At 44.9% G+C, this 22858-nt stretch overlaps 1 protein-coding gene across 1 annotated transcript in view; it reads left to right on the plus strand.

Moving 5' to 3' along the window:
* Window positions 1-22858, plus strand: part of RORA (RAR related orphan receptor A) — a 754745-nt gene that overhangs the window by 138405 nt on the left and 593482 nt on the right.

Genomic DNA, 22858 nt, shown 5'->3' on the forward strand with positions numbered 1-22858 from the left:
GCAGTCACCACAGCAAGGAATGTATCGTGACTGGGTCACTCTCAAATGGTTTTCTGCATCTCCTCACTGTCCAAGGGGACCTCTGAGTACGAGGATGAAAAAACCAACAGCTCAGCCATTGGTGGTGGAGAGAGAATTGTATTTGCCCGCATCTCCTGGCTTAGGGGATGTTTGCCCGCATCTCCTGGCTTAGGGGATAATGCCCAGGTAACCTGCCATGGGCCTTTGGGCCCACGTCATTTGTTTGACTCATGCCCTTGACAGACCCATACCTGACGGCCACCTAGTACTAGACCTTGTGCTGTGTCTCGGGGAAACTGACTCCAGGATGGTCTCTAATGGCACCTAATGCATTCATATTAAAAAGAACCAAGTCATAGGAAAGGAAGATTCTCTTTCTAGTTAAGATTTCGAAAATGATTAGCGATGGAAGAATATTGTCTTTTTCGGTTCACTTACCTCTTTGTGGGATAACTGAGTAAATATTGTAACCTCAGTCACATGAGAGAGCTGTCAGCTCTCAGTCTAACCAGAGAGTTTAAGAAGACAAAAGTAGTATTACTTCAGAAAAGTCCAGGAGAATTCAGCAGCAGTATTCACAATGAGTAAAGGAGGCGCTCGGAGGGTGGGTCTGGAGATGGGGAGTGTCTAAACGGCAATAGGGCTGGGGGTCAGTGTTATAGTAGGTCTGCACCTAAGTCATCATTCCCCTACACAATCGCCTAGCTCCCTCTGGCATTTATGTGGAGAGAGGAGCTGGGGAGAAGCGCCTAAATCTCCAGTTTGAATTCCCTTAGCACATTGCTTCGAAACCTCAGATGCTGTCTGTTCACTGGAGGGGAAGGAGGCACTCCTCACCATTTGACTGTGGTTAGTACTCCCCATTCTTTGCACAATGCCAGCACCACCCAGGGCAGTTCAGAATATTTTAATTTCCTCCTAAAATGTGATTTTGTTTCATTTTGCAATGTGTAAACCCATCAGATTGTAGAGATTTAAGTCAGTGGAGAATGTTATTTAAGTGGAATCTCACGGAAGACCCACCCAGCGATCATTCTCATTCATACTCTTCCATTTCTTTTGGCAGCAATGATGCAGCATTTCTAGTTTTCATTATGTAGTGTTCTGGTGCATATTCTTTGTGGGTTTAGATTCCAGAGTAGTATATCTGATTTATACTTGATAAAGCAGTATTTGCCAAGTAAATTTGCTGAAAAGCAGCCACTTCGGCAGAAAGGGAAGAGCTTACTATAAAAAGAACAGCATGTTATGGAGCTGCAGTCAAGTTCATTGGGACCAAGAGACCTTGGCTACCAAGAAGTCTGGAGACTGAAAGTTTGTTTGATTGTACTTAAATTTCTATTTTATTTCACATTTTTTGGACAGTGTGCCAGCCTTTAAGTAAACTGAGTTCCGTATTTGCTTGTCACCAGGACCCTTTATCATTTCTTCCCTGTAGGACTGGTCACACCAAGCTAAACAATATAGGTGACTATACATCTGTTGTAACCATAGAAACAATTGTCAGTGATTTATTAAACATTCTTTCTCCTGACCCCAAACGATACATTGTGTTGGCACAAGTTCCCTGGAGGGTTGGCTCTCCCCTTATCATACAGACCAACGGTAGCCTTACTTCTGTCTTGGTTTGTTCAGTTGTTTGACTATGGTGTTGGCTTCTTGAAACATAAAAGCCCATCTTGGGATCACCAGTAAGTGTTTAAAGTGTTTCTAAAAAGTGTTTCAAAGATCATTTTAGCATGTCCCATTGTATTACAAGTCGTGAAAAACTGAAGCTTACGTGGTCCTTTTTCTTCTACTGGATATGGATCCATAGAAATAGTACTTGTGTCTCTAATAGTGGACGGATCAACAGTACTTAGCTAGACACTCAGCAAAGGTGTGTTGACTCTGCTTTCCTTGAGGTCGTTCTCTTTGTGAGAAGTTGCTTGTGGGTCAGTAGAGAACATCATGTAAACACTCCCTAGAGTTGATCTATTAGGACCATCAAACCATGGGGGCTGGGTGAGGTCAATGGCTCGGTCCCAGAACTCTCATCCCAGAGGGCTTTGCTGTGTCCTTTGTCTGGGCACCATCGCTGAGGCCTGCCCCTGGGAAGTAGGAGTCTGTGCCAAGCCCCAGAGCACCCTGGGCTTCCTTCATTAAACAAGCCCTTGAATCACGCTCAGGCAGTGGCAGTTGTAGTAGCGCTGACGGACGCCCATTTTGATGGCAATTTGGCAGGGAGTCAAACTTTGGCCCTAAAGCAGAGGTGGTGCAATTAGACAGCTGAGATGCATTCTCTAAACACACACTTTTAATTGATTTCAGCTTGTTTAGTTCACAAAGATAGAGCTCTGACACACAGCAGCCTTCTTAGAGGGGCTTATTTTTACTTTTCCTTTATTCAGCAGCGTAATTCAACAGCAACAGAAGCAACAATAATACAGAGCTCTAAAGAGCGCATATTTGGCATGGCTCGGATACAAAAAGTATTATTAAGGACTAATGAGTGAGATAGTTAGATGTTAACCGGAAAAGCATTAATGAGCAGAAGAGAATTCTGGCATAAACATCTGTTTCTGAAGCAGATGTTACCTTGTCAATCTGCTGAAGAAAAGCCTATGGAAATGGAACAGTGGGCCATTTTAGGTATTAGGAGGGACAGAACGATATTGGAAGACTTTCAGACACTGTTTCTGGCTGTTCTGAAACTCGTAAATGCTGGTGTGCGTCAAGGCAGTGAATTCTGGGGGGTCGTTTTGGAGGTGACAGAAGGTATCAAACAGGCACGTTATGTATAGCGGCAGATGACAGTGAGCTGGAGGCCACTGCTGGCTGCTTCACACGGAGAGGTTGGGGATTCACATTAATTAAATACCTTGTCTTGTGTCCCATCTTGTCTAGTGTACCACAGTCATTTTAGTATACATACATGGACTGTGGTTGCCGTCATCTTCCTGGGCTACAGATTTAAGACCTATTCTGCGCTCCCATCCCAACCCCGCCAAAAAAAAAGTCACCTAACCTTTGGCTGACTTACTGGATAGCTTACTTCCTGTAAATGACTAAATGGCTGATAATGGTCGTATTCTGAGATGACGTAATGAGCACATTTCAGCAGCTTTCAATCTTTCATCCAAGAGTCACTAGGTGGCAAGATTTTCAGGGATCCCCAGTGGAGGCTTGGGGTTTTTTCCGGAGCCTTTAAGTGACACTGTGTTGGCAACTGCCTCATTCATATCCACAGAGGGACAACTTGATTTGGGTTACTTTCACTTAGTATCATGGAAGGAACTTAGGGCTGGCAGGAAGCTTTAGGATCGTCTAGTTGGTCCAAACGCCTCAGTTGAACAGACTAAAAATATACGAAGTTCTGAAGGTGATTTATTATACTTAGCATTGCCCAGCGGTTGGTGAAAGGGTTAGTCCCCAGAATCCAGGCTCAGGTCTGGAGCTCTCCCCACTGCACCCCATTCTAGGGCAAAACTCCTTCATCCTTTTCTTGCCTACTGGAGGTCAAGAATGGGGAGTCTTCTCTAGGGGAAAAAGTCCCTTGCGAGAAGATCCCAGTCTTGCCCTATCTGGTTCTTTGAACTGGGAAGTAGGGACTAGGGCTAGCGTGAATTCTGGCCCCCAGGCTGTATAAGTAGAGGTTGCCCTTGCGTGGCTCATTTGTTTATTTAGATCCGCCCTCAGAATGGTCATAAACATGGTAATTGGGAATTTTTCTTAACCACTGATCTTTGGAAAGCTGTGTTTACCAACAGTGTGATGAGGCGTGGCTCCCCCAGAGGTATACTAGGAGCCCACTGCTTGTCATTGCTGTTGGGCTGCAGAGGAACCCAGCAAATCAATCCTGATTCTAGGGACCCAGAGCCTGCAGTGATAGTTTTTGCTGCAGCTGGATGGGCCTTCTCTCCTTTACAAAAAAGGGTTGCTCTGAAACCCTTGAAGGAGAATTTCTTGACTAGGGGCATCGTCCCCATTTGTGGCTATTCCAAGACTTTCTTCCCGGTCCCCAGGGGCTTCTGCCTGGAGACGTTTTAGAAGTCCCCAAGGACGGCCTGTGTATTTAGACATCTCTTCCACCTTGCACGATGTTTGTAAGAGATAGGGGTCTCAACCCTGCAGACAGGATGCTTCATTTCCTTTTCTCTGTGTGTGTGTATGTGTCTGTGCGTGCGTGTTGTTCATGCAAGAAAGAGCATGAACAAAGCCATAGCTGCAGGAAACAGGATGAATTCCCAAGTTAGCAAGGGCTGTATTCTTCTGCAGAATTCCCTCTCACACAGAATTAAGGAAGACCTTGGTGAAGAGTAGCCACTCATCTTTAACTTTTCCCCAGAGCACAGGCATTTACTCATAATCATCAAGGGCTTTTTATTCTCCCTGAGAGAAACTGGCAAAGCTCATATTAACAGAAAGGTCTAAATTAATTCCTTTCTCTTTTTTTAATGTTTGAGGTGCCGATTCGTTTGCCTTGAAAGAAGCTTTGCAGCTGTCACGTAACTCCTGGTGTGTCAGAAGTGGGTTTTGTGTTATGTCGAGGGGAGGTCTGTATCATACCCCGACGGTACTGGGCACATGATGGACGCACATGGAGCTTATGTTGGCTTAGGCTTTGGGGAGGTGCCTGGGGGGCTGCCATTTTGGACAGTGTCACTTGTGTTCGTGATTCATCGTCTCCCTGACGGCCTTTCTTTCACCTGCATGACGATGACACAGGAAAATTGGAGATTCGAGCAATGTTGCCGTGCCTTTGGGCTTCCTTCCTTTCTTTCTTTTTTTAAAATGAAATTTTATTTATTTATTTTTTTTGGCCACGCCATGCAGCATGTGGGATCCTAGTTCCCCAACCAGGGATCGAACCCATGCCCCACACAGTAGAAGCACAGAGTCTCAACCACTGGGCCGCTAGGGAAGTCCCTAGGTTTCCTCTCTTAAATGATTCCTTCCATCATTATTCAGTGTTGATGGAAGAAGCTATGGATAGAATTTAAGGAAAAAAAAAAAAAAAAAAAAAAAAAAGCCCCTTTCTTGCTTTACAGAGTAGGCGTGTGTCCTCCCTGGTGGCTTTGTTGTCCGTTTACCAGTTTACTAGCCATTTTGCTCTCAGGACCCAGCCATCACCTCCCTTGACCCTCATACCGACCCTTGGAGGTGTATATTACTAACCGGGCTCTGAAGATTCTGGAAATTCTAGGAGTTACCCAAGGTCACACTGTTAGTGGGTGAGAAAGCTGGAGCTTGAACTGAGATCTCTTTTACTCCCAAGCCCATATTCTTTCCACATGACACAGCTGTGTCCTCCCAACCCCTGCCACTTCATGCTACACCAGCCCTGGACTCCGTGGACGCTCTGGAGCACATCATCATGGTTGTTGCACCTGTGGCTTTGTTCCGCCCTTTTCCTTCATGAATAACACTTGCATGTGTGCGCGCACACTGAGCTTTCTTTCCTTATGGTCCTGGTGCTGACCTTTCAAGTCTTGGTTCAAACATGACCTGTAAGCAAACTTCCACAGCTCTCACCTTGGCCCCTGCTCTTGTCCGTGCAGAGCCCCCATGACACTCTGCCTAGCTCTGTGATAGTTATAGCACTTTCCATGCCATACTGTGTGTATGACCTGTATGTACCCTGGCCAGTGTGTGAGTGCCTTGAGGTCAGGAGCCTCGTCTCGGGGCCTAGCCCAGAACCTGGCACATACAGGCCTTGCTAACTTTCTGCATATCTGAACTGAAGCAAGTCGATAGTGGGAGATTGCAAACCAGTGTGGCATTGATAATTCAGATGGCCTGAACTTCAGGAGCTGGCGTAGGCTGCATCCTTGAGTGGGTCTGGAAATGGCCCGCTAACAGAAGACATCTGTGTCTCTCTACTTTTCAATCACTGACAATCTCCACAAGCAAAAGGTTTGAAGAACTATAACATCTATGGCTCCCCGGCCATAAATTCACTGCAGAACTCATAAAAAAAAATGCCATTCCCACAGGGTTATGGCAGAGATTCAGTATAGCAAACATCTGCATCTGAGCAGTAAACCTAACCTCTGGTGTGCAGGTCTCGACTCTTAATCGACATATATTAACATTAGTGACAATCAAATGTGATTATCTGAGATGGCATTTTATCTGCCAAGTGCAGACTTATGGCTTCTAAAAACCCAGTTTGCCCTCTTTCTCGTATGTTGTTTTTATATGACTCAAATCACACTCAGAAATTCATGTTGAGTGTGGCTCTGCTTTTGTTTTTTGGTGGACCTGGCATATGAATAAATTTTCAGTCCTTAGCTTGATTTTAGCACTCTGGATAGAATAGCCTCTCAAAAGTTTGTTAAACAGTTGAGTGAATTTCGAAGCATTGTTACTTTACATTTGAAGACATTACTGAGAGTCGGGAAAAAGGAGTAGATTCTCATAATGGCTGATAGAGTTTTTGATCAAACAGGTTTGTAATTAATTTACAAGGTAATTGGTTAGAGTATATGTTATATATCACATCTTAAGGTTGAAACTGCTGTCATTATTTTCTTTCTATTACTTAAACCAGGGTTTGGCAGAATTTTTGTTTAAAGGGCTAGATAGTTAATATTTTAGGCTCTGTAGGTCATATACTCTCCGTAGATTCAACTCTGCCCTTACAGAGTGACAGTAGGCAATACATAAACAGATAAGAGGGGTTGTGTTCCAGTAAAACTGTATTTACAAAAATAGGCAGCAGGCAATAGTTAACTTCCTGATTCAGACAAACACAGATTTTTCCAAAAAATTTTGGGTAATTGTGGAAAAAAACCTTTTCAGACCTGTTGGGAATGGACCTCTTATCTGGCTCCCATTCTATTTGGCAATTTCTAAAGTGGCCAAATCAAATTGTAAGCTACAGTATAAAATGGTAAATCAAAATTTTATTCTTTGTACCAGTACCATGATTCTTTTTTTTTGGCCCCGATTCCTAATATTTACTTGATTTTAGTTCATCAAATGCATATGATGCATTCCTAGTAACAGCAGCTCACTACAGCGAAAAATTGCAGAGAGGAAAGGAGAAACACTGATCTGGTGGCATTACCCTGACTTATTTTCTCTAAGTTCTCTTTTAAAACTCTGTCGTAGCATGAGCTCTTGCATTTGAATAAGTAGAGTTTCAGATGAGCAGAAATGTTTAGGCATCTGAATGCAGGAGCTTAGAATCAGAATTCCTCTTAGACATAATCCCAGCATCACCCCGCGGCGCTTTCTCCATTTCACACCAGGCCACGTAATTGTAAATATGGACCTACGCATGCAGGACGCTACAGATATCTCATGGGTGATTGTCAGGTTGCCGTATGGCAGAAAGGTTTCACAGTACGAAAAGGATTATAGAGCTAGGAACAAGGTAAATATCTGAGACTGTACCAGGTAATACTTCTATTTATATTGCTTCGGAGGTTTTTTTTTATGCTTCTCCAAATAGTGAGTTAGACCACCACATTTACATTGCAGTGTTGCAGGGGACTTATGCAGTTGGCAAAAAATATGACCCAGGATAACAACTTGGCAGGTGGAGCCTATGTAACATATTCTTATTCCTTGTCCTTTGCTATTTCAAGTTTTTTCCATCTTGTAATTTCAAATGGCTTTCAAGATGCCCTCACAGGTGTAGCAACTGCTGACAGCTGAAAGTTAAGCCAGTAGCACTCCTCACCCATATCTTTGCTGCTTGTCTTTGCAAATAAGTGAGCAAACGTTGGGAGCAAGAGAAAAACCGTAAGTGCGGGAGAGGCCTGTGACTTTTGTCAGGCAACCAAAATATTCTGACTTCTCAAGTGCCAGTGAGTATGGGGATAGAACAGTGGAATATTTGGAAGATAGCTTGGGCCAGTTGTTCTCAAAATGTGGTCCTCAGACCTGCCGTATTAGCATCACTAGGAAGCATGTTAGAAATGCAAATTTTCAGCCCCTATGGCCAAAGTACTAAATTAGAACCTTTGTAGGTGGGCTGAGGAATCTGTCCTAATAAAGGCCTCCAGGTGATTCTTAGGCGTTGGTAAAGTGTGAGAAGTACTGCTTGAGTCACCAGTCAGCTCCGTAGTGTCCACGTTTATGCTTACGGAAATTGAAGGCAGGAAACTTGCCGAACGTAACACAGCTAGATGGAGGTGGGGATCTGGTGGTCTGATTCCTAGTCCAGTGGTCTGTTCAGTGACAGTGCCAATCCAGATGGACTGTGGGGAGGCCAAGAGCCCTGCAAAGAGTGATGTCTTGGGACCGCCATTTATGCCATGGTGGAGGGATGCTGGGTGCGAGGAGAAATGGAAGGCTTTGTGACTGCGAGCTCTCTTCCTACCCTAGGCAGCCTCAGTCCATTTTGAAGCCTGGTTGACCCTGCTGTCCAACTTCGCCTTGTAAATAAACAGCTCCCTAGAGCATCCTCGCTGAGCTTGGCGACAAAGGGGGAGGGAGTGGGGAGGGGTGGGAGGAGAATGGGCTCCCCCATTACCATCTTGTCAGCGCAATCACTGGGAATTACTGTTGAGGATTAAGAGTCACTTGGGGATAATTCAGTCGGGCTGGAGAGGGAAACACACACAGGAGCTCACACATACACGCAGGCACGTACATGCACATACACAAAACATAAACAGATTGCTAAAACTCATGGCAGAAAACAAACAGCATAGGGAACGAGATGAGCGGACCTAAAAGGGCCTGAATTTTGAATAGGTGGTATAGGCTCCAGAATGATCTGTTTCCTAAACACTTTTGGTGAAGTTGTATACACAGTGACTAGAGCAGAGCAGCTGCTTCCCCAGCTCTGTGCATTGCTCTGTTTCAGAACTCCTAGCATCCTTCTCTTCCAGGCATCTGTTACTGAGAACACTTGAAGGTTCTGCCAAGAGAACTCAGACTGGCAGTAGACTACTTGAAATTTAGAAAATGAGACACACACACACACACACACACTTCTAAAATGATACAGCAAGTCCCAAAGAAAAATGTGGGGTATTTCCCAATATCTAGGCACCTCTAAGAAAGGTCAAATGCATTATCCATCTCCTATGATCATCCTTGACCTTGAAGAAGAGACCTCAGGGACTCAGCCTTGTGCTTTTCCCAGAGAGGCTTTGCAGTTGGCTCTCACTTTTTGTCTTTGGGTCCGTACAGTCAGTGCCTAGAAAGTCTTTTCTTGCCATGTGGGGTGAAAGCAGCCTGATAGGCTTCTCACAAGCATGGTTAATAGAGTCTAGAAGAATGTTGTGCTTTTCCAATTAACCCTGAAAAGAGCTAAATAGACCAGAGCATTCTAAAGTAGAGAAAGGAAGTAATTTGTTCGCCTTCACCTAGAGGCTTAGCGGAAAATGCGAGTGAGGGGAGTGGCCTAGACAGTCCCTCCTGGGCCCCATCGGGGTGAGAGAGCTCCCTTGAACCCTTGGGTGTCTCTCACTTGAGGTGGCCGCAGGGGATCATCTCTGTGGTGGAAAGCCTCTTGCCTTCTTCCATCCAGCTGAGTCCTGTCCTTGAACAATAGTTAAACCAGGAAGGGGTGGAAACATCCCCAGGCTTTCCGTGCAGGGGTGGCTTGGGGTGTTTGTGCTCTTAATATCGCTCTGAGCCAAACAGAAGTGACTCTTGAGTTATCCTTTATCTTTGTGTTCTCTATTATTCAGCTTTTGGATTTGATCACCAAGAGAGGTCTGTGTACTCCCATCTTCTTCCTGTCCTGTGTAATGAGGCTGATGTGTTTTATTTCCTGGGGGTGAGCCATCCCCAGGAGAAAATGCTTGGGAGAGGTGGAGGGACTTGCAGTCCAAGGTGTTTTTCCTTTTCTCTGCTAATTTTCCCCTTTAGTGTTAGAGCACTGCAGATTCCTTTTCCAGATGAACAAACACTGCAACAGATGTGCCAGCACCAGTGTATTCTGGGGTTATTTGGGTCTTTTCAAATTGGGCTTTTCTTGCACCGTAGGATTTTATGAGATGCATAGGGTTTTTGGACAGAGGTTTCCAGCCTCAGGTTTAGAGAGGCTAAGAAATGAACCACCCCATTCCAAAAGGTCCGTGAGTGTGCACAGCTGTGTTTTGGGGAACAGCTTCAGGCCCAAGTAAGATAAGGAACAGAACTCCTCTTTTCTCTGATACCTCCTGGAACTAGACATTGCATAATCTAAATCTTTTCCTTTGGATTCTGCCTGGGATTTTAATAATATGCTCACCATCATTGAAGCTGATATGACCCATTGAGGTGTTGGAGTGGTGGGGAGGGAAGCCAGGTCCGGCCTCAAGAGGGGGTGTGAGTCCCTTCTGCCTATTGTGGACGTACAGAGAAAGCATCCCGCCGTGAGCTCTCGGATGCCACCCGCCACTGCCAGACTGGGCTTTCACAGAGATTCCACAGCTTTTGGAGAGGGATGCTTTTGTGGTCTCAGATGCTGGCTTCATGTGGAAAGCTGAAAAGGACGGTTTTGTTTAGCGTGGAGCCCTGCAGATGGGGAACACTGCAGGAGTCAGGGGCCCTCCCCTGTAAACCCAGTTCCGTGATTCTCTGTGTCCTCTTGGAGAATTTATTCAGCCTCTCTCTGCCTCCCTTTCTGCATTGGTCAAATGAAAAGTTTGGATTAGAAGTAGTTGCTTTCTAAGCTTCTTCTAATGACAACACTTTCTGACTCTTTGACTCAATCAATATTCAACTGATCAAGTAAATGATTTGTATTGTACCTTTTCTCTTAGGATTCTAGAATGTCCTAGCCAAAAGAAACCTAAGGAAATCATTGATGGGGATTTATTAAAAACACACCTTAACATTTAAAAAAAAAAATATGTTGGTGTAACTCTCTCTGAAAGAGCAACGCCATTGGCATTTGCCCTTCCATCATTATGAGGAACTAGAAAGATCTCAGTTACTACTGAGACATACAGCACTTTACAAAATTCTTTTACGTATGATCATCACAACAGATCTGTGAATGGACTGTGCGTTACCTTTGTGTTTTGGAAATGATTAGTAAGTGGTAAAGCTGAAATCTAAATATGGATCTTCGGGCTCCCCATTTTCTCAAATTTTAGTTATTATTCCCAGGGCTAATTCTAACTAATTATGGATTGTAAATCCTGGTTACTCTGTTAATCAAGTAGGTTTTTAGCACCTGCTATGGGCTCCGCTCAGTTTTCTTTGAAAAGTAAAATATAACCAAGAAAGGTATATACACTGAGAAATGATGAAACAGATCAGTTCATATTCAGTAGCTGAAAATATGTATGTATGTTTCCATCCTGAACTGGTAAATCATTTGAAAAATGACTCACCCTCCTGCCCTTTTTTTATAAGCTGTATCTAGTTCATTTCCTTTTTCCAAATATAAATTCCTAAAGGTTAAGAGTATTCTTATTTTTAAGGCAATACGGAACAGACAAAGTTAGCCTTTTCAGGTATTTTCATGTAGTCAGGGAAGCTCACCAAGGGAGTGAGGATAAGATGGCCCAGTGCCCTTGGGCCTTTGGAAAACATCTCATGGGGGTACATGCTTTGATTCCCAGCAGTGCAGGAGGTAACAGATGTGAGGCTCTCCATGGTGCTTGCCAGAAATATGTATGTTCTGTGGGACAGAACAAGGTACTTTGAAGATTGGAGAATTCATCGGCCCTGTGTTCACTTTATTGCTTTCTTCCTGTGCAAAATGTCTCTGGACCCAGAGGGAGAGACACAGACAGTGAGGCAAATGACAAGTTGACAAAATGGTTGTAATTCTAGAAGCTGCAGTCCCATCCCAGTCTCTTTATTGTAGAGGTGGGGATGAAACCAAAATCTGAAGCAGCTCCCAGGAGAGCAAGAAGATACTGTTACTAATGGCTGGACTGACCCAAATTCCTTCCACGTTTATTTATGCCTGAAGTTGGCATAAACATCTGAATTGCATCCACGTGAACACCCATATCGACCAACGGCGAGCTAAGAGAAAGTCAGCCAAACCTCATAACGTATGCCATACCCAGCGGGTGCAGGACAAGCAGCTGATGTCATGTTAGGAAGGCCTCAGAGTGACACCACAATCGTTTCTACTTATCCAGAGGTGTAATGACACCAGGCACAAGACAGGACAGCAGAATTTGATGCCACATTTGAGCCATGTACTTTTTATTAAGGGCATATTTGTGCAGGTTTAGACACGGTATCTATTTGCATTCATTCATGTATCTTCTAAACAAATGGTTATTCAGCACCTGCTACTGTCCATTATTAAAGTAGGAGTTTGAGAGAGCCCCGCGTGTGGTCCTGCATTCCAGTTTTATACACTCTAGTAGGGGGTGTAGGCAAGCACGTAGGGACTCTCAAAGGTGAGTGACAGCTGCTGAGTTACGGGTAAGTTTTGGTGCTTTGAGAGCATCCGGGATGTTTAAGAGCATCACACCTCTTGTGATGGAGTGGGAGTTTGAGGGAAAAATGGGAAAGGAGGTTTAGGCTGAGGCGAAGGATGAATAGAGGTTAACCATGTGAAGTTTGCACAGGGTTCAGAGGTAGGGAAGTGGGAATTGGAACCAAGCCAAGCAGTTCCAAGCCCTGGAGAAGTAAGAGAGGGAAGCTCTTAGGAACTAGTGGCTTCCTGAGCTGCCTGCGATGGGGCAGAGTCAGCCAGCTCCCTTCTAGTGAACCGCCTGCTGCCCTTGACTTTAATAGTCCTGGCTACATGCTGGTCACGTGCTGGCCCCTTGCTACAAGACTGGCTTCCTGTTATAAATACTGTTGTCTCCATTTACAAATACGGAAACTGAGTCTGCAAGAGGTCGAGTAACTTGCTCACAGATGCACAGTAAAGAAAGCACCAGAGCCAGGTTTCAGACCGAGTCTGATTCAGAACATGAGCTCTTCAGCACCTCCATCCAGAAGTGCCCCAGCCAGAAAGAGGGAAGCTCGTAGAACCCAGTAATCCATATGGTGTTTTCTGAGCGTCTCTCTGCCCCAGCTTCCCACCAGCTCTTTGAAGATGAGGAACAGGGTGATTCTTCAGGTAGGCCTCCCGTGCCTAGAATGGAGCAGGCACATTATGCCTTCTCAGTCAACACTTGCTAACTGAGATGCTTCTCTACGTCTAACTCCCTTTTCTATCCTTCTTGTAAGAGTTTGGAAGGAATTCAACAATGACACTTGGACTTGAGCATTCTTTTTTTTAATTATTTATTTTTATTTTTGGCCGTGTTGGGTCTTGGTTGCTGCGTGCGGGCTTTCTCTAGTGGTGAGCGGGGGCTAATCTTCGTTGCGGTGCGCGGGCTTCTCATTGCAGTGGCTTCTCTTGTTGCAGAGCACGGGCTCCAGGTGCGCAGGCTTCAGTAGTTGTGGCATGTGGGCTCAGTAGTTGTGGCTCGTGGGCTCTAGAGCGCAGGCTCGGTAGTTGTGGCGCACGGGCTTAGTTGCTCCGCGGCATGTGGGATCTTCCCGGACCAGGGCTCGAACCCGTGTCCCCTGCATTGCCAGGTGGATTCTTAACCACTGTGCCACCAGGGAAGTCCCTTATATGAGAATTTGAAGACACTGTCTAAATGAATTGGTGGCATCATTTCTGATGCTTAGAATTCATAAGATCTTCAAGGTTATTATCTTAGAATAGTCCTGGATTAGAGTTAATATTTTTTTGTGCTAGTCAGGAGGATGATGGTAATAAATCTGAAATTTGTTAATAAGGGAATCTTGGACAACTGGAACCAAGAATTCAGAGTGGGAGGCCTGTGGGCTTTCTAATTTCATGTCCTGTACCCACCGCCCCGGGGAAACGTTAGGCAAGTTACTCGGTCACATGGACTCAGCGTTTTCTTGGTTTGTTAAATGAGGATAAAACAGCTCACCTTTTAGAGTTGCTGTAAAGTGTCCAAGTATTGTCTGAAGAGCATCCAGCTCATTGCCCAACGCGTAGTAACCATTTAAGCATTTGACTCTATGAGGCAGATGAGAACACATACCCTCCTTCAAATTGTCCCAGTGTAGGACATGCCCCGTTTCTGGTGTGGCTTCTGGTCATACAGTATAAAAGCTTGGTCACTGAACTCAAGGAGATGTGGGTTCACATCACGAGCTTACTGCTATGACTATGGCTTCCATAATTGATTTATTCTGTGCATCAGTTTTCTTCTCTGTAAAGTGGAGATCATGGTCGTATCTACTGGGAGAGTTATTGTTGGGACTGAATGAGAGAATCTGTTTAAAGCCCTTAATATGGACTCCATGCATAGTAAGTACTCAGTAGATACCAATTATTATCTATTATCCAGGGATCCTTTTACTAGGAAGTGAGTATCGCTTGCTTGCTCTCTCCACTTACTTTGCAAACAAGGTTGCAGTTCAGTGTTATTGAGGATGTGACATAGCCACTCTGTGGAGGACAGGAGTGGGGGCCCTCCCTCTGTCCTACCCCAGTGCAGGGGATGTAGTTCAGGTGAGAGGGCGGCTCCACATGGGAGGGTAGAGAAATGGAAGAGCTACCCAGCAGGGTAGTTCAAATGGCCCTTAAGGAAAGAAGAGCTGCCTCTGGATGGAGTGGGATGGGAGGCTTCAGAGAAGTGCTGGGCATTCATTTTTATTTCAGGGACCTAACAGCACAGAGAAGTCAGAAAGCACATTTTTAAAAAGGAGATTTCCTTGGAAGGTCTACACCCTTCCTAGATGAACACGGAGGCACGTAGTTGGCAGTAGGCTTCTCAGTTGCCGCCATCCCTTTCCTAGTCCCTGTAGCCAGTGCTGTGCATACAGAGGTGGCCATGACTTTGAGTGGGATGGCTGGAGAACTGGGCAGTATGGGCAGACAGTTGCTGCCTCTCCAAGTCCATAACCCTTTCTAGGTAGGTGCATTCCAGATGGGAGGAAATGATTCAGACTCCTCAAGATGTAATAGTGTACCTGGGCGTGGACGTAGAAAGATGGTTAAGAGCAAAGGACTGAATTCAGAATTCCCCAATTTCCTGAAACGGTGTCATCTCCTTTAAGAATCTGAAGCTGCTAGGTCATCCATAATGGGATATTCTTCTAACATGACTTCTCTTCCCTTTCCCCCCCTATCTTTCTCCCTCTTACCCCCTCCCCAGTTAAAAAATATGTCCCCCTTGATCACACTGGTATGATTTACAATTAAAGATGACTTCGACTGCTGACCACATACTAAGCTGTTCTCATTCTACTTAGCAGTGCCCTGTGCCTGCCAATCCCACTGCAGCATTTTCTCCATTTAAGACGTTGCCTCAACAAAATCCATTTTAGGGTTTTCCTTGCTTCTCTGTGCTGAATTACAGTCACAGTCAACAGCCCACTCGTGTGTAGTTCAAGAAGCAATTAAGGCTCTTTTCTTCGAACAAGCAAGGGAGAGGGTAGAGAAAAATGATCATTATTCTGATGATTCCTCTGTGTAGCTCAACAGTTCACAGATCTTTGATGTCATGACTCTTGGCATTTAAACCCATTTCTGTCACTGCCTTCTGCAGCCACTTCTGCCTGTCAGAGCTACTCCGTGGAGGTCAAGGACTCAAATGTCAAGAGGTCAGAGCCTCTCAATCTGACGTTAGGATTGTGATTAAACACAGTTGTAACAGCTGCTTAGTGATCCTCAGAATCATGATGGTATCACTGAAAATTAGAAAGCACAATCTTTGGAGACCTCCCCAGGAAACTTGCAGTCTCCATTGTAAGCCCTCTGTTTTATTCTGGGGGATTTATTATAATCAGAATATAGTAGTAGTATCTTTCTATGCCTGTCCACATGGATTGTGTCTGTCTTTAGCTTATATGTTTCTAAAGGGCAGAGACCTTTATTTAACTTACACCACACTGGGTCTAAAACAGAGCAGAAGACAGAAGCTGCTTAAATGATTTTGGTAAGATGATCAGTGAACGCCCTCCTTGATGTTTCTCAATAAGTATCTGCTATGTGTGGACCAGTAAGCCAGGCCCTGAGAAGAAACAAGTCACTACCTGTCAGTGATTCTCAAGAGTGGTCCCTCAACTAGCAGCCTCAGCCTCACTTGGGAACATGTTAGATGCACATTCTTCGGCCCTACTCTCAGAAACTCTGAGAGGCAAGGCTCAGCAATCTGTGCATTAACAAGCCTTCCAGGTAATTCTGACGCATGCTTATGTATGAGAAGCACGGGTCTACGCCCCTCTGGCCCTCTTACACCTCTGCAGACTTTCTGCTGTGAAAAGGAGACTTGGGGTACTAGCAAGACTAGAAGGGTGAGGACTGAGCTTCCTGGAGATGAGGACAAGCTTTTTTTTTTTTTTTTTTTTTCTTTTAATGTTGAGCCTTCTTTTAATTTATTTATTTTTATTTTTGGCTGTGTTGGGTCTTCGTTTCTGTGTGAGGGCTTTCTCTAGTTGTGGCAAGCGGGGGCCACTCTTCATCGCTGTGCGCGGGCCTCTCACTGTCGTGGCCTCTCCCATTGCGGAGCACAGGCTCTGGACGCGCAGGCCCAGCGGCCAAGGCTCACGGGCCCAGCCGCTACGCGGCACGTGGGATCCTCCCGGACCGGGGCACGAACCCGTGTCCCCTGCATCGGCAGGCGGACTCCCAACCACTGCGCCACCAGGGAAGCCCAAGGACAAGCTTTGACACAGCCTCTCAGCTACCTCCACAGGGTGACAGCATGATGACTTCTGCCTCTGGATGTTTTAGGGCTGCGTGGCGGCTCAAGGAGCCCAGTGGTTCCATACAACCATATGGGTGAGACTGGATCTTTCTTGCCTTGAAGAGAATGTCTTCTTGCTTCTCCAGTGAGTATGCGTGTTGAGGCAGAGAAAGGCACTGATTCTTGCTCACAGTCGAAGCGGCAGTGGTGTGAAGAGAGATGGAGGTTTAGACGTGGAAGACTCGGGTCAAGACACAGCCCTGCTCCAGGAGCTTTGAGGACTCTGGGAAAATCCATTGACCTCACTAAAGTCAGGTGGATCTGAGTTTACCCATCTCAAAACCAGAGCTAATTATATCTGCCCTGTCTGTTTCATAGGACATTCTGCTCAGTTGAGATACAGGTTGGATGGGATTTTGCCCAAACTTACTCTCTTCACTCAAACTGATTCCCAGATGAAGGTGCCCTACCAAGAAGAATCATAGCTCAGTGGGGACAGAGCACTTTGTTAATTTATTAAATGGACACATTTACATACACACACACACACACACACACACACACACACACACACACTGTAGGGCTTCTCTGGTAAGGGGTAATAAAGCACAAGGCTGAATCATGTTAATCTAAATGGGTCCTCCCATCTCCATTTTGTGGTCAGACTCCCTGTCCTGGTACCTCCCCACCTAGCCCAGGCGTGAGAAGCTGGAACCCCAAGCCTGTGACCAGCGTCAGGGTGTGAAGACTACACAAAGGCAGGAACCTGAGTTGAGCCTGCCTAGCAGGTGCCAGGATAAGAGAAGGAGGTGAGCCTAGAAGGCTGTGTGAGAGGACAGCAATTCTGCTGTCGTGATCGTGCCCAGTGATGGCCGTGCTCCAACCCAGCGCATTGGGCACGTCCCAGTTACAGAACCAAACTTGGGTCTGCTTGCCCAATGTGCAGCAAAGCCAATCTACTGACACCACATTGTGCTGAAGGAAAGTACAGTGTTAATTGCAGGGCACTGAGCAAGGAGAACGGGCAGCTCATGCTCAAAAGACCCAGACTCCCCTATGGCTTTCAGGGAAGAGTTTTTAAAGACATTTTGAAGGAGAGGGTCAGAGGGTGTGCGATCAGCTCGTGCAATTTTCTGACTGGTGATAGTGAGGATGATGTTTTGGAAATCTTAATCATCAAACTTTTGATTCCGGCCAGTCTGGGGTCTAGGTGGTGATTGTAAGCAGTTACATATTTCCAGCTGGTGGGGGTTTCAGTCTCTGCAAAACAACTCAAGGACGTGGCTCAGGATATTATCTATAGCCCTTGAGGAGGAGATAAAGGTCCTTGGCTTTGTTTTATGGCTGAGCTATTGTTATTTTGTCTTACTTGACTATTTTCCTTTGTTTCTGTACTTTCCTACTTCTCTCATCAGATTTGCTCTTTGGAACTCAGGGAAGGCCTAGGAGGCTAAAGCTTTTCTGCAAACAGGAGGCAGGGATACTTGGGGCAGGGGGTCTGTCCCTGGGAAGGCCTGCAGGCTACTGTTTGGTTTCACCGCTCCCATGGGAGGAGCTGGCAAGGAGCAGAGGATAAAGATGCAGGTCTAAGCAATCCCTGCAGAACTCTTCTCAAATGTGAGAATGCTCAAACTCTCTACTCTTCAGGGTAGGAACTCTCCTTCTCTAAAGTACAAATACTATGAGAGGATGGAAGTTCCTTCCTTATTAGGTAAGCAATCCCTCTGAAAATGGTAACGATTATATCAATACCATTTATAAAGTGGTGTGATCTTGTCTTCAGTATTTCCTTTCTTCATTCTCCAAGTGCCATGACTAGGACCCTCGTTGGCAGGCTTGGCTCTTCGCTGCCTACTCGGCAGGGATGGGTAGAAAATTAGCGCAACTGGTTGGGCCGGTGGTGCTGAGGCAGTTCCAAGGGAGTGGGCAGAACAGAAGATAGTGTGGGAAGGCTGAGGTCACGAGGAAACACAAATAAGAGTCATCAGATAGGAAGAGGCACACAGCGAAACAAGGTGGGAGGGGGCATATGTATGGATGCCTCAAAGAGTGGCTGGTGTTTGGGACTTATTTCATGAGATAGCTGGGGCCTGTTGAATGGGTGGATTTGCTAGGGTTAAAACGCTAAGAATCTAGCACATTTTGGCCTAACCTGCTAGCACATGAGAAGCCCTCCTCCCACCACTAGGTGGGACTTGATGTGTGCCTTGATGCTGCCCTGCCCTCCTGCCATCCCCAGCCTACAAAAGGTAGCCATCCAAGGCACTAATGTGCCTGATCAACACGACTGCCTTTCGGCTTAAGCTATGATGCTCTGCCCCCTGCTGGGGCTGAAGTCTGTCCTCCACCACAGCGGACCTGAGTGAGATCCTGAGAGACCTTTCCTACGGTAGCCAAACTCTGGTCCTGTTCTCTCATTACTGCCTGAATTTCCATTTCTACTTGCCTGGAGGCCCGGTGCTGACACTCATTTAATAATAAACATGACCCTTGGCTGGAGACACCCATCACTATGTTTTATCTGTCGGGCGAGACTCTGGGATTACTGAGGAAGGCGGCGGCTGCGTAAGATTGTGCACGTTGTATAGTATACAACTTGAGAGGACGCCTTCCACGTGGTAATCTAAGTCTGTAATGTGTAAACACATATGGCAGCCCTGAGTGCCTTGGATAAAACCTGAGTTTGTCATACTTCTTTGCATGTTGAAGCTTAGATAGACAGACAACTTTGCATAGCTACATGGCTCCTTGCAAAGATTTGCTCTTGGGGTAAAAAGGAGAAAAGAATAGGTTCAAGCAGATAGCATTTTTAAAGTCAACAACTAAGTCTGGATGGAGATGCTGATAATGATGACCACCCTCCATCCCCTACCACAACTAACATTTATTGGGCACATAGTACATGCCAGGCACAAACATGTTTGAAGGACATCTCAAGACTACCTCTAACTGAAATTTATTAGCACCATCTCTTCTTCCTAAATCGGAACTGACATGTTACAGTGATGAACTGTACTAAGTTTCCCTTGGAAGCTCCTTTCAAGGTGACCTTGAAGGGTAGAGACACTCTTAAGCCTGCTGCCTGAGGACATTGAGATCTGATGGAGGGAGTCTCCTCCCGACTCCACATTCCTTCGGTTCCCACACTTTCTCAGTTCATGGTGCCTTTCCGTCTAGTAATGGAAGCCACTCCCTAGACCAAGAGAAATACCAACAGTTCAATTTATTAGTAGTTTCAGTGAACTTAATAATAGCAGTTTCTGCCCCTGACGTGTCGCTGTGCTACTCTGGGAATTTTAAAATATCCCACGACTTTCCTGTGAGTTTGTTGCAGCCCACAGCTTGGGAACCGCAGCCCTTACTTCATCTGAGGCGAAGAAGATGGAGCTTAAACACTGAGAAACATTCCCAGGAGTCTACCACCTTCCTGACATTTTCCCCTGGAACAGTCCAGTAAGATAATGAGAATTTCTACTTATTCTTATGGGAAGGAAGGTAGTTTGGTGGAAGGAAGGTGATTTTGATAAATTGTGAGGAATTGGTAGACATGATCTGTTTCTTTAAAGGCATTTCAATACCAGAACCATTTCCAGGCCAAGAATCTCTTTGGACCCACTTGTAGATGTGCTGCCTGAGTTTAGTTTAGAAGCAGTGGTTTCTTTCTGGAGTAACAGAGTGAGTGATTGCCTGTATCCCACGTCTATTCCCATGTCTGTATCACTCAGTGGACTTTTGGCTGCTTCAGGGCAGGGTCTGGTACACAGTAGGTGCTCAGTGTATGTTTTCTTTAACATCTTTATTGGGGTATAATTGCTTTACAGTGGTGTGTTAGTTTCTGCTTTATAACAGACTGAATCAGTTATACATATACATATGTTCCCATATCTCTTCCCTCTTGCATCTCCCTCCCTCCCACCCTCAGTGTATGTTTTTGAATTATGTAACTCCTTTATGAATAGCTTGTGGTTAGTTTTAATTCCCCAAGTGGTTTCCACAATGGACATCACTGCTATCATTCTTTGGTCTTACTTTTTAGGCCTGCAGGCAAAGGGTAGCATGGATATATTAAGCACTGCAGCTAAGGCTGCATTTAAAGATGCAGGCTCATCCTTTCAGGAGTTCTCAAGGAGCGAGGTCAAAGTGTCTTGGCACGAATGTGGAGGGCCTGGTGCAGCTTTCTTTGCTTCTCAAGATAATAGCAAGCACACGCTTTGCAATTTGTCCCTAGGCTCCATTCTGTAGGTGTCTATGTTCTAGAGCAGGATGGTATTGGAGCCTTACTGCCATCCATGTTTAATAGTAAAGCTTAGTTATGAGTGGTAAGGCAAAGCTTTGGTGATAAGAAACTAAAAAGCTTTATCTTATGTTCATCAAAATGGACTGCTTGATAGTCTGGAAAATGAAAGTCTAATACCACTGATATTTAACAATGAACTCGGCAATGGCTGGCATTCGTGGTGGGAAAACATGCAGAAATTGAGTAACTCCAGAAGAATCTCAACCGTTTTTATCTTTTAAAGTAAGTCTGACATGTATGGCCTGTCTCTAATCCAAAGAAGGGTGAAGTCTAATTGTATGGACATAGGAAGTAGCTTGAGAAATCAACATGTCCAGTTCCTACTTAGTATTTGCTTTAAGTCAGATACCCGACAAACTGATATGAGAACTTTTCTCCGGGTTCTCCACAAGTCCATTTCCCTTTATCCCCTAGGCCAGTATCATTGAAACTCCCTTGGGTTGAGGCAAGTCACAGCCCTACCATGTAAGCGGTGGTGCCATTGCTAGGCAGTTTGTGCCTTTTGAGAAATCTGAAACCCTGAGCAGTACCTGACAGTGCTGCAAGGCAGTGGACCTAGACAACATTTAGTATCCATTCCAGCCCTGAGAGAGTCCATGCTTTTGAGATGTGACCTGTTCGTTAATTCCACAGGGTCATCGAGGGTCTTGGTTTTAAATAAAACAGAAGCAGTGAGGAAGCTTGTTGTGACAACTAGTACACCTGCTCACTGCCCTCTACCTTGCCTCGCAATCAAACGAGCCTTTTGGCATATGAATCTCTACAAGCTGCTCAGAGGGGCCCTTTACAGCTCAGAAGCAATAGAGGAGAGACCATTTCCAGGCCTCTGCCAGTTGTAGTTCTGAGCACATATGAACTGCCTACTCTAGTTCAACTTCTTTTCTGCAGTGAGTTAAGAAAAGATGCTTTTGGTGGTGGAGAGAAGTGGATAGGAAGCCATACCTTTGTAACAGTCTTTCCTTCATTTGCTGCAGAACCACTTTGGGTCTGCCCAGACATAGATTCCTGGAACTCCAGTGGAATGGAAACACTGAACATGTAACATGATTCCAACACTTTTACTGTGGTCCATACCCTGTTCTGAGTGCTTTACGTGTATTAACTCATTTAATCCTCAAAATCGTATTAGAACCAATAAGAAAGATACTGTTTCTGTGATCCTTCAGTCCTCCTTAGGGTCATATGGTAGCCTGAGGTAGATATCTGTCTTGACCCTATGTTCACAAAAATACTGGTTCTAGGAGTAGGGATCGCTTTATAAAATAGATATTGTTGCTAAGAAAATAAAAACAATGTAACTTACAGTAACTTTTTGTTAATCTAAATTACAGAGAAAAGACCCCACCTTATGTAAAACTTCATTTGGGTTCAGTTCCTTTTGTTAAATGGTCAACCTTTTGGGATCGATTTATTTGTAGGTCATAGATGTATGTAGTTCTTGGGACAGATTCTCTCTCCATCAAGTACTTAAAGTTACAGTCTTTCTATTCTAATGATTCTTAGAGAAGCTTGAAATATGGAAACGTGAGTGATTTTGCTCCCATCATTGTGGGTATTATCCTATGTTGTAAAATCCTATCATAAAGATATAAACTTACTACTGTATTTCTTGTAGCCTTATCAATGCCCATTGCTCAGTGTCCGTTGAGGGGACTGAGAGAAGGGGGCATGATCCAGATAATATTTTTTCATGAAAAGAAAGAAATGGAAATGTTTTGGCTTTCTTTCAGTAACATGTAATTTGTAAGGTTCTTCCCCTCATCTATAATCCTATCCGTGCATAAACAGTAATTTGCTCTTGTAAACATGTACTGTAGTAAGAGTTCTGTTGGGAGCATTTGTGTTCGTTATCTGTGACATCATGAGCATTTAAAAAACAATAATTATAAATATCCTCTAGAGTGAAAAACAATAGTAGAAAGAATTGGAGTGTCTGTCTAGAGACTAATTGTTTCTTATTGCTTTGTCTCTGAGT

Source organism: Lipotes vexillifer, unplaced genomic scaffold (assembly GCF_000442215.2).
Source record: "Lipotes vexillifer unplaced genomic scaffold, Lipotes_vexillifer_v1.1 scaffold102, whole genome shotgun sequence".
In the NCBI taxonomy this organism is placed as follows: Eukaryota; Metazoa; Chordata; class Mammalia; order Artiodactyla; family Lipotidae; genus Lipotes; species Lipotes vexillifer.